This window comes from Sciurus vulgaris (genome assembly GCF_902686455.1).
Source record: "Sciurus vulgaris genome assembly, chromosome: 16".
NCBI classification, from domain to species: Eukaryota; Metazoa; Chordata; class Mammalia; order Rodentia; family Sciuridae; genus Sciurus; species Sciurus vulgaris.
Window position 1 is genome coordinate 554,606 of NC_136477.1, and position 12,104 is coordinate 566,709.

Consider the following 12,104-nt stretch of genomic DNA (forward strand, 5'->3'; position numbering starts at 1 on the left):
ACCGGGACCCAGAGCTGGACAGTGACCTGCTCAGGTGCAGAGGAGGCAAAATCGGCCCAGGGTCCCCAGCTGTGCTTGGAACAAAGTTTAACAGTGGAGGTGAGCCTGCCATTGCCTGCTCTGCATGGAACCCAGGGGTCTCGGGTTGTGATGCGCGTGTAGATGGAGCCACATCCGGGCCCCTGATTTCTTCTTCTTTTTCTTATTTCTTATTTCTTACAGTGACTAAGAAAGCAGGTACAGGGCCTGAGTACCATCCCAGAACCCAAAACCAAACACGGTGGCCACGTCGGCCACCCCTGCCTGCATCCAGCACCTTCTAAGAGGAGGGAATAAAAACAACGAGGTCGCGGCCGCAGCGCAGTGGAACAGCGCCCCAAACCGGAGAACAAATCAACCCCCCGCCAACCCTCAACATTCTGGGGAAGGAGACAGGAGCCGCTCCTGGGGGCCGGACTCGCTCAGTAGAAAACAAAGTCCAAAATGGCCACCCGGGTCCGGTAGCCCAGCGCCCCCGCCTCGGTGCTGCCGCAGGGCCTCCGCGCGCGCCTCCCCCGGCACGCCGCGCTCGGGCCGGGCTCGCCACGGACGCCTCCTCCCCGAAGGCCGCCCGCAGGCCCGGCCAGGTGCGCCGCCCCGCTCCCGCCGCGGCTCGCGCCTGCCCCCTGCCGACCGCACTGCGACCGGCGTCCGCGCCGAGCGCGCCCCGGGGCGCCCGCGCCGCGCGCACAGAATTCTCCCCGCCCGGCTGGGTCGCGCGTCGCCGCGCGTCGCCGCCCGCACCGCCCGCACCGCAGGCCCCTAGCCGCAGGGGCCCGGCCGGGAGACTCGTTTTCGCGTGAATTCTCCCTTCTCCGCGCGGAGCCGCTATCCCACGCTATACACTGTTACGGGTGGGGGTCTGGATGCGGCTTAGTGGCCCAGCGCTTGCCCAGCATGCAGAAGGCTGGGTTGTATCCCCAGCACCAAAAGAAAAAAAAAAAGTCAAATGTAAAAACCTCCGTTCATAGACGTGGCCTGAGGTTGGCAGCTGTGACCTGAGGCTAGTGGCTACTCGGATGGAGCTGTGACTTGTTGAGCTTGCACCAACTGGCCCAGGTAGAAAACTTAATTTTAAGGCCCCAGAGGTAGGTCAAAGGGGAGGTAAACACTGATCAATAAAGTAAGCATTAAATCTCAGTGGACTACGTGCCAACTAGGTCTATTATGAGAGGGCGTTTTGTTGGTTGGATGGTGCTGGGATGGAACCCAAGGAGCTCCTGCATGCTAGGCAAGCTCGCCACCACTGAGCCCCAGCCCTAGACACGCTGTTGCTGGCTGTGTAGTCTGTTCTACCTGCATTGTCTTCGTGGAGGGCCTGGGAGGTGAGTACTTAAATATTTGAACATTAAAAAAAAAAAAAAATTGATCCGAAGCAGGCGTGGTGGCCACGCCTCTAATCCCAGCGGCCCGGGGAGGCCTGAGGCAGAAGGACCGCAAGCTCAAAAGCAACCTCGGGAACTTAAACCTCTGTCTCAAAAAAGAGGGGTGGGGGCTGGGGATGTGGCTCAGTGGTTAAGGGGCCCTGGATTCAACCTCTGGTACCAAAATAATAATAAGTGGAAGACTGGTCATTTGGCCAGAAGGAAATGACCAGATCAGACTAACAACTTGCAAGAAGGCCTCGGAAGAGGTGACCATTCAACAACTCCAGCCCGAGACCCTCGACTCTCGGTGGAGCGCTCGCCTTGGCTGCGCACACCTAAGGCAAAGTACGCATGCGCGAGTCCTCCAAACCGCCCCCACCCCGCCCCGGAACAGTGCAGGTGCCGCTCTAGCCCGCGATGCGCCAAGGTCGCGTCTCGCTGGGGGTGACACGCTTCCGGGGCAGTGGCGGTGTGCAAGATGCGGCGCCCATGGAGGTGGCCGTGTGTACGGATTCGGCGGCGCAGATGTGGACTGCTGCTGGTTGTGGGAGCTGCACTCGGGCGCCAACCTGATCACCTACCGCGCGGCCAAGCTGGGCCTCGCGGCCTGGCGTTGCTCAATGGCGAGTACCTCCTGGCGGCTCAGCTGGGAAAGAACTACATCAGCGCCTGGGAGCTGCAGCGGAAGGTGCGAGCGCGGGACAGGGGCTTGGGCCAGGGCGGCGCGCGGGACCGGGGCTTGGGGCCAGGGCGACGCGGGGGCCTGGAGAGGAGCGGGGAGGCAGAGGGCGTTGCGCGCCTGGAGTCCTAGTGGGGAATGGATGGGGGGTGTCGAGTTAGGGAAGCATGCGCGGGACGGTGGGCGCGGCGGGGCTCTCTGCGCATGCCCTGGGGCTGAGGGCGAGTCCTGGGCGCCCGGCGTTGCTCATGCTTAGCTGGGGGGAGAGTTCTCTTGCGAGGATGTGCAAGCCAGCGGAGTGCGGTTAAAATTGGTTAAGGGGAGAGTAGGGTCCTTTGTATCTTGTGATTTTGCAGGAAAAGGGAGAGGTCCGAAATCTCTGGGAGCCCCCTGGGAGGATAACCCCAGGAGCTTATTTATCCCACAAAAAGAACCTTCGTTATCTGAGCCTTTCCCACCACGTCTTCTCTATTAGTAGCCCCAGAATGCAGCCCCCAAAGCTTCTTGCCGCCCCGCAGACCTGCTGAGATCACTCTGGGCAAACGCTGCTCGTGTTACCTGTCTCAGGGTCACAGTCGGGTGAGCAGGATTGGAGTGGCCGCTGGGCTCCAGGTCCCAGGGCCTTCGCCTTGCTGACCTGTTGGTTCACTCCCCGCCCCCCGCCCTCCCCAGCGCCAGTTTCTAGCACTCTGAACTTACCAGTTGGCCTCTGCTCACCCTCCCCTGCCTCTCAGCAGAAGCTCAGGGTTCTGTCGTGTGTCCCCAGGATCAGCTCCAGCAAAAGATCATGTGCCCCGGACCTGTCACCTGTCCTGACCACATCACCCAATGGCCTCTACGTTGTGGCGGGAATTGCAGAAAGTATATATCTATGGGAGGTAAGAAGGTGCTTCGGAGTGACCCTGGGGCCTGGCAGTTGTGCAGATCTCACCCACACTTTGTCCTGCTTCCTCCTTCCTCAGTACCCTGGAGAATCTCGAGTCCCCAAAGAGCCTGAGTCCTCCTGGGTAGAGCACAGTGTAGCCTAGGCCCTGGACACACTGCCATCTTGCAGGGCTGTCCCAGCATTGGGCAGTGTCTCTTCCAAGCAGTGGACATCGCCTGGCTTTGAATCATAAAGGGGTCAGGTGATGTTCAGGCCTCTCTTTTCTTATCATTGGGAAAACCAGGTGATGGCCCCACCCACCCCTTCACACACCATCTAGCCCCTACCCACTCGTCCACTTCTGCAGAGGGCCAGGGGGTCAGTGTTTTTGGACTTGTTAGGCCAAGTGCTCAGCTCTGGCCTGGCGGGGAAACAGTCCTAGGTAACCTGTAACCGTGGGCGTGGTTTCCTGATGTCCACTGGAGGCCTACGTGGAGTCAGGCCTCATGTGGATTTGGCCCTGGGTCTGTTACGAGCTGTCAGTTGTGTAGGGTGGTCTGCACCCAGTTTGAGCAGGGGGTGCAGGCGATACAGGGTTCGAGGCCAAACCTTGCCCTCTCTCCCCCCACTCTGATCTTGTCCCTCCTCTCAGAGTGGCCAGAGCACTGGTCAGAGTGTGAGAGTTCTCTGAGCCATTCAAAGGGCCAGAGGTGCTGGACGTCGCCCTCAGCCCCAGTGCTGGAAAGCGGCTCGGGCACAGAGAGGACAACAGGGGATGGGCTTGCAGCTGCCCGACGGGTGGCAGTCCTTGCCCTGTTTGCCCGGACCCAGGGTGGGCTGCATGAGGGCAGGAAGTCTGTGGCTCTTCCCTGGGGAGGCATCAGGGCTACCTTCTTGCTGAGGGTGGGCTGCAGCAGCTTCTTGGAGCCTCTCTGAGCAGTGGCCTGACTGCCGAGGGGTGGGGTTGAGGGTGTGAGGAGGGAACCGGAAGCCGTAGAGCAGAATGGGACAGCTCAGGTGCCTGGGTCTGCCTGTGTGCGGGCTCCCAGGGACAGGAGTGCAGTGTGGCCCCATCTGCCCAGCTGGTGTGAGCTGCCCTCTTCCAGGTCTGAGCTGGATGATGCAGAGGGCATCATTTAGTCCTGCACTGCCCTGGGCAGCAATGCTTGTGGGGGAGAGTTGGGAGAGGAGGCCAGAGAAGGGACGTGGCCTGCCAGGCTGGGCGAGTCTCCTGAGGCTGCCAAAAAGGCACCATAGTCGGCTTAGAACAGCAGGAAATGGCCCCTCTCAGCCCTGAAGCCCAGAGCAAGCTCGGGTGTGCAGGTGTGGGTAGGGTCCTTCCTGCTGCTTCCCTTGCCCGGGCTGCAGGTGCCCCTGGTGTGGCCACGTTCTCCTGTCTGCCAGCACCGGTGGCGACCCTCCCGGCTCCTGTTGTTCCGAGGATACCAGTGTTGGACTGAGGGCCCCGTCCTGCTGCACCGTGCCCTGCCTCAGCCGACCACGCACGTCTGCAAAGGCCCTGTTTTTCTTCTTTTTGCTCCTACTGCAGTGCTGGCAATTGAGTCGGGGGCCCTGTGTGGTCAGGCCAGCACTCTGCCCCTGGGCTGCCCAGCTTGACCCTGTTTCTGTAGAAGGTCATAGTTGCAGGTTGCGGCCGGGTCGGGGCTTGAACACACTCAGCAGGGTACCATTTTAGCTCAGCCATTCCCGCGTGCCATGTGAGCGAGTGGGCATGTCTGTCGCCAGCTGCCTCTGCTTCCTCTCCTTGAGACTGGTCTCCTGTGTGCCCATCCGCAGATTTCCAGAGAGATTTCTGCTGTGACCAAGTCTCAAGCTGGTCAAGTCCCAAGCCCAGCCTTCCTCAAGGAACCCAGGCAGGAGCTCCATGCCTTCCCTAGGGTTGACCACCAGTCCAGGTGACAGTAAAGCAGATGCCCCTCCGGCAGCACGTGACCCCGCCGTGGTCTTTGCCGTGCAGCTGGGAGTGAGGGGAGCACCGGCAGTGCTGCCCGTGGAGCGTGGTGGGCCTCACCATGCCCAGGGCCATAGAGCCACCACCTGGCCCTGCACGGCCGGCCTCGTCCCAGGCAGGGTGGATAGGACTCCTTGCATGTGCTGCTGGCATCTTGGCAGCTCGGAGTGGGAGCAGTAGCCCAGCTTCCTCCTGACTTGGGTGCTCCCGTCCGCTCCAGGTCTCCACGGGGAACCTCTTGGTCATCCTGAACCGCCACTACCAGGACGTCTCATGCCTGAAGTTCACGGGGGACAGCAGTCACTTCCTCTCAGGGGGCAGGGACTGCCTGGTGCTAACCTGGAGCCTCTGCAGGTAGTATGCCCACCCACGTGCCCAGGGCCCCCGGCGGGAAGGGCTGGCGGTGGGGCTGGGTGGGCGGGCAGGTGTTCTGGGTGGTGAGCACAACTCCAGGGGCCTGCACCCCACACAGCGTTGCTGCAGGTGGACCCCTCCAGAATCCCAGCCCCCCGGCATGTCTGGTCTCAGCACAACACTTCCCCATCACCGACCTGCACTGCGGCTTTGGGGGCCCGCTGGCCCGGGTAGCCACCGCCTCGCTGGACCAGACAGTGAAGGTAGAGCCCCTGCCCCTGCCGGGCCCGCGAGCAGAGCGCTGGGTGTTGGTGGCAGGAGCAAGCCAACCCCCACCGGCCCCAGCTGTCAGCCTCCAGGCAGCTCGTGACCCCTGATGCTCCAAGCCCCAAGGGCGTTCCAGAGAGGCTGGACAGTCCCAGCCTCTGTCTCCTGGAAATTCCCGCTCAGCCAGCCGTGCCTGTCCAAGGCCCTGGGCCAAGCCTATGGAGGTTTGAGGGCATCGCTGCCCTTGAGACTCTGCTGGTGGGGGCAGGGATTGTCCGGCAGGAGAACCGAGCTCCATGCCGGGAATGGCCGCGTCTCTTGGACCTGACAGCTCCCACGAGTAGGACCCTGGGGCCAACATGTCCAGGTTGAGGATCCTCCCGAGGGCCAGCAACCCCTCCCTTCACGGGCCCCCACCCCAGAGCCCTGTGCCTATTGGGTGCCCATGCCCTCCCACCCACTGCCCCACCCAGCTGTGGGAGATCTCCTCTGGTGAGCTGCTGCTGTCCATCCTGTTTGATGTGGGCATCATGGCCGTGACCAGGACCTGGCAGAACACCACATGTTCTGTGTGGCAGTGATGGCTCCATATTCCAAGTGGACCTCTGTGCTCGGGTGAGTGGCTGACAGGAGAGTGGACGACGGTTCCAGTGGGTCCCAAGGGCTGCAGGCAGCTGCTCCCTGGTGCTCACAGCTGTCTTGGCCTCCACAGCCCACACAGAGGGAGAGGAGCTTCCAGCCAGAGCAGGACCCTGGGAAGGTTTCAAAGGGCACAGGTAGGGATGGGGAAGGGGGACCAAGGCACAGCCTGGAGCAGGGCGTGCACTGTCCTTCCTTACGCCTGTCTGTGTCCCACCTCCCAGGAACCAGGTGACCTGCCGTCGGTGTCCACTGATGGCAGTGTGCTGCTCTCGGCTCCCATGACGAGACGGTGCGTCTCGGGACGTTCAGAGCAAGCAGTGCATCCGTACCGTGGCCCTCAGAGGTGGGCGGCAGCGGGTCCCCTGCCTGTGCACCAGGGGGGGGCAGTGGAATCCACAGAAGGAACGGGCACACGCGAGGACGCGAGCCTCCTGGGCCTGTGGGCCTGGCCAGCCCACGATTCAGGCCCTGGGTTTAAGGAGCTCTGAGTGAGGGCAGGCGACCGCTGGTGTCCCACAGGCCCGGTGACCAACGCGTCCATCCTGCTGGCGCCAGTTGGCATGCTGAGCTCCGACTTCAGGCCCAGCCTGCCGCTGCCCGCTTCAATAAGCACCTGCTGGGCGCCGAGCTGGGGACGAGCCTCGTGGAGGGGGCCTCCCCCTGCGCCTGGGCCGCCACCAAGGTAGGCCTGTGCGCCCGCTCCGCAGTGCCTCCAGGGTGCCTGGCAAGTCCGCCTGAGCTGCAGACGGCCACTCGCACAGGCCCAGGCCCATCAGCACCCCTCCTGCCAGAAGGCCAAGTGCCCCTCAGCAGCTTCTCAGAAAGACACCAGCTGACTGGCCTGGTGGCCAGTAAATACCAGAACCTCTCAACAGTGCACGGTGCTGACCCTCCTGCCTCCTCTACTGGGGCAGTGGTGGGTCCAGATGGTTCTGGGAGTGTCCTTCCAGGACCCAGGCAGTTGTCCCGGCACTTGGCCTGCTCCGTCCACGCTGCAGGGCTCTGCTGTCCTGCCCATGGGCAGGCCTGACAGCTGTGGGCTGCAGAGCTCTGCAGGTGGAGCTGATCCCAAGGCTGACTGGCCCCCTCCTGGGCAGCAACTTGATCCCACTCCAGGGCCCCCTTCCAGAGCCTTCCTGCCTGCTCAGGTGCTGCTTCTGCAGTGTGACCGGCCCCATCCCTGACGCTGTCCCCAGCACTCTCCCAGCAGTCCTGGACAGTGCAGACTGGAAAGAGCACCTTGCTTTGTGTCCCATGGTGCTCTTCTGCTTTTAACAAAAGATGATCTGAAAGCCACTTTTTGCTGCCATGTGTCCCTGCCTGACCCAGTGACCAAGAGCACCTTGCCTCTGGCCACCCATCCTCTGAGCCCGGGCAGTATTCCAGGTGACCGGCCCCACGCGGGGTGGCACAGGCCCGGGATCACTGCGCCCTGTGTTGCAGGGTATGGAGCCCAGCTACCTGGACCGCATGGAGCAGCTGCACAAAGTCATGTGCAGCACCCTGGAGAAGGTGGGCGGGGCGGGGCGGGGCGGGGCCCGGGTGGGAGGGGCCCTCCTTCCCTCCTCTCTGACCCCGCCCCTCCCTAGAACGTGCTGGGCGGCCAGGACCAGCTGCGCGTGCGCGTGACGGAGCTGGAGGACGAGGTGCGCAATCTGCGCAAGGTCAACCGTGACCTCTTTGACTTCTCCACGCGCATCATCACGGACCCGCCAAGTGAGGGCTGCGGCGACCGCCGAACCGGAGGCGGCCCTCACGCTTGGGCCAGTTTTATGTTCTGTTTGGGGTTTTACCCCTTGTTTGGGGCCGTTTTGTCTGTGTTGTCCACTGGCATTGGTTGTGTCCCATGGTGCTTCTGTTTTTAACAAAAGATGATCTGAAAGCCACTTTTTGCTGCCATGTGTCCCTGCCTGACTCAGTGACCAAGCTGGGACCTTGAGACCCTCAGTGCAGCAGCCGAGGGGCTACAGTCAGCGGGCCCCAGCCCCAGTGCAGACAGTCCGGCAGGTCTGGAGACCCAGGAGTTGCAGGAGGGGCTGGCAGCTCAGTCAGGAGGTCACTGCTGGCTGCAGTGACACTGGGGCAGAGCCAGTGCCAGCTGCCAGTGGTGAGGTACCCCAGGGTGCAGGGAGCCGTGCTCGGCCCCGGAGGGTTGCAGGGGCCTGAGACACCCTTGGGGAGCAGGGCCAGGCCCAGGGGCCCAGCCGGTTGCTTGACCCCTTCTGGGAGAGGGCCACGGGGGCAAGGCTCAGGCTGACACCCTGCCCTGTGTCCCACTGCCGCCCAGCACCAGGCTGAGCCCCTCAGCACTGCTTCCTCCTGGGAGAGGGCGTGGGCACGCTGCAGTCCCCTGCCTGGTGAAGGCCTGCTGTGGGCAGGCCTCAGAAGGGGGCAGACCTTGCCCCCAGGCAGTAGGCAGTGGCGCGGGCCTGTTCTGGCCAACTGACAGCAACATGCTGGTCAGCATCAGGGCTGAGGGAGGCCGCCTTCCCCACCCCACTGGCTGCTGGCCAGTACCTGGAGCCCAGCCCAGATGCCTCAAGAACCTTCCAGAGGCTACCCCAACTGACATCTCTGCCTAATGGTCCAGAAAATCCATGTGACTTAGCTGATGCTGTCATACCCGCAGCCAAGAGCCAGCACTAGGGCCATCTACCCCTCTGAGACTCTGTCCTCACTGCTGGCAGACTGGCCTGGTCACTCCCCTGCCATCCCCCCACCCCATCCTGCAGGGTGAGGTGGGGGACCCTCAAGCCATTTGCCCCTTTAGTGACCCCCCCAGAGGCAGGCCTGTGCCACAGCCAGCCACACCAAGCTGGGGCTCCAGCACCTGCCCCCCAGAGCACCCAGGCTGCTTCTCTGAGAGGCCCGGAGGACCCGTGGAGCCCAGCCCCAAGATCCCCGGCGAGGGCTCCCTGGTGGCCTGGAGCCGCAGGGTGGGGCTGAGCGGCTGAGGCTCCTTGGAGGCCAGGACTGGCTCCCAGGGCCTGAATTCTCCCCCACCCCAAGGGGTCATCCTACCGCTCACTGGGGCTGAGGGTGGACCAGTGGAGGCAGGTCTGTGGAGGGCAGCTGTGGACAGATGGCCACCCCAGGCAGACACTGCTGCCTCTGGCAGCAAGGGCCTTTGAAGATCCTGGCATTGACAGTGGCTTTCACGCCCACGCTGTCCTTGGCTTCCTGCCTGCAGACACTGGACCGGAAGGACGCTGTCTTCTGCAAGTCACAGTGGGGATGAGAGTCCAGGCACACGAGGTGGGACCCAGCTGACCCCATGGAATGGCAGCTGACCTCACAAACCACACTGGCTCTGTTCCTCTGAGGAGGAACACCCCTGGTAGGCCTCAGGGAGCCGTCCAGGGCCAGGCTGGTGTGTGAAGCTGGAGGCGTGGGGCAGGGCCCTCTCCACAGGGTCCTTGGGCATGCCCTGCTCTGCTGTACCCACTCCCTGCCCAGGCCTAGTCAGACCAGAGGCCCCTTGGCCCAGAGCGCTGGGCAGTGACAGCTCTCCTGTACCTTCTTCAGGTCAAGGTCCTCAGGCTGGGTGAGAGCCAAGTGGTGGAGTCCTGTCCTGGGTGCCCTGGGAGGCTGCCTGCAGGTTCGGGAACCACAGGGCACGTACAGCTCCTCAGCACGGGCAGAGGTGGCTGGGCCGGGGAAGGCGAGGCCACTGTCCCTGGGAGGACTCTGGCCAGGGATAATCCGGAGTGGCGGAGGAGCACTGAGCCACGCCCCAGCCCTTTTTATTTTGTATTTTGAGACTGGGTCTCCCTAAGTTGCTGAGGCCAACCTTGAACTTGCAGTCCTCCTACCTCAGCCTCCCAGGGGCTGGGATGATGGCCCTGGCCTGGGGCCTGGCTGGTGTAAGGCTCCCCGTGCAGACCCAGGGAGCTACCACTCCCCCAGCAGCCGACAGAACGCTGTCATCCAAAGCCCAACGCGGCCATGCAGCCGCTTACAGAATGGACTTAGGTGAAGCTGACGTCAGGCCAGCAGCCTGGCTCCTGGGCACACACCCATGGCTGAAGTGGGGTCCTGGACAGCGAGGGCAGCCAGACGCCTGGGGGAGCACCAGCACGCGGTGGCCCAGAGCCCCCCAGAGCACACTCGGTCACCGAGAGGAAGGGCCCCTGGCCCTGCGGCTCCTGCGTGGCCTGAAGACAAGGGCTTGTGACACACTAGACCCAGGAGGTCCCTGGAGTCCCAGCTGCAGAGACGGGCAGCATGGTGGGCGCAGGGCCGGGAGGGGCCGGGCGGGAGCCCAGGGTGGAAGATGGAGAGTTCTGGAGGTCGATGTGGGGACGGCGCCAGCCCTGCCACTACTGAGCTGTGTGCTTAAGAACCTGGAAACGGCAGCTTGTCGCGTGTGTTCTACACAAAACACCCAGTGTTCGCTCCTGGGGCTCCGGCAATGGAGGGAAGCAGGCTGGACGTGGCCTGTGTTCTCCTGCCTCCTAGAAGCAGCTCACGGAAATGTCCACCAGCCTGAGACCAGCTGGTGTCCCCCTCTCTGAGGACTCCTGCTCGAGGGGTGAGGCCCTGGGATGCCGCGCCTGGGCACTCACACCGCGCCTGCAGACAGGTGGCCTGGGGTCCCACTGAGGGCCAGAGGGGCTCCCTGGCATGACTGTGGATCCAGGGGTCCAAGGACCCCACTTCTCTCTTGGGATGCCTGCCAGGCAGCTGGACAAGGTGACCCCTGGACACTCAGACAGAGCCACCATCCCTCATTAGAGTCATCTCAAAATTCAGTTCGTTTGCTGGCTGGAAACGGCTGACATTTTATTCATTTAATGGAGCTTTTCCCTTAATTTCTGCTCCAAAGGGAGGTGCGTGTGGCTGGCCAGTGCAGCTCTGCTCGGTGAGGCTGACCACCCGGGCTGCAGGGCCCCGCTGCCTGAGGGGCCTGGAGAGTGCCACTCCTCCCCAGCCTGCCCCTCTGCCTGCCCCACCGGAGGAAGGGCGGGCACCTTGCAGGCAGGCTGAGTCCCTTGCCCGGGTCTCCACCTCTGCCCACGAGCACCTGTTGGATGCACTGCCAACAAAGGACCCCAGGTCCAGTGACGGGGGGGAGGCCAGAGGAAACGGGAAATGGGAGGGCTGGCAGACAACAGGGAGCTGAGGACGTTTCTGGAACAGCGCAGGAGGGTGAGCCTAGCAAGCAATTATGGAGTGCCTGCTGGAGACGGGAGCAACCCCTCAGACCCACCATGCCCTCCCGGAGCTGAGTGGAAGAGAAAGCCGCTAAATACAGCAGCAAATGTCCAGCGAGCACCAGGACGACAGCCTGGGGTAGAGGAGACGTGGGTGCAGGTGGCGCTGCTGCAGGTTCCTGGGTGGGAGGAGGGCATGTCTTTCACAGTGGGACATCTGGTGCTGGCTTTTGAAGGATGAAGAGGAGTTTTCTGGTCCAAGTTGCCTGCCCAGGGCTGGAGAGCAAACCTACCCTGTAGATTTCCATCACATATGTCTGCCTCACTCCCCAGGATACACAGTGGTAATGGTGCTTGTCTGGATAGAGACGCTCTCGGGAAGAGGGTAGACCTGGCCCCTCTTGGGACTCAGTTTTCGTCTAAGCAATGTGAAACATCCCAGGCTGGGAGACCAGGGAGATCTGGGATCCTGGAGAAGAACGGGTGGGTGTGGGAGTCAGTTTTGAGACCCAAACTTCCTCCCCGGTGTGTCCTCATCTACAGAATTGGAAATTTCTGGCTGGCTGAGCTCAATGTACCCAGCCCCTGCCAAGCACAGTCCACGCTCCCTAGCGGGCTACCGGTCATCTGCAAGCCTGGCCACGGCGCCGCTGCTCACTGGCGGACGGCTGGGCTGGGCACTGGCAGGCGCAGGCGGTGGAGGCAGGAAGGGCGTGCCTACCCGCCGTAAGGAGTGGGAGCCTGGGGCCGGGCGGCCAGGCAGTCC

General features: G+C 62.8%; 1 pseudogene across 1 annotated transcript; it reads left to right on the plus strand.

The window, feature by feature from the left end:
* Nucleotides 1–1,823: 1,823 nt before the first annotated feature.
* On the plus strand, nt 1,824–8,292 carry LOC306646470 (WD repeat-containing protein 18-like; annotated as a pseudogene). Its single transcript has 10 exons — nt 1,824–2,094; nt 2,852–2,963; nt 5,143–5,276; nt 5,395–5,539; nt 6,017–6,158; nt 6,256–6,319; nt 6,407–6,528; nt 6,705–6,875; nt 7,629–7,697; nt 7,775–8,292. The product of its transcript is annotated as a WD repeat-containing protein 18-like (transcript).
* The last annotated feature ends 3,812 nt before the right edge of the window (nt 8,293–12,104 follow it).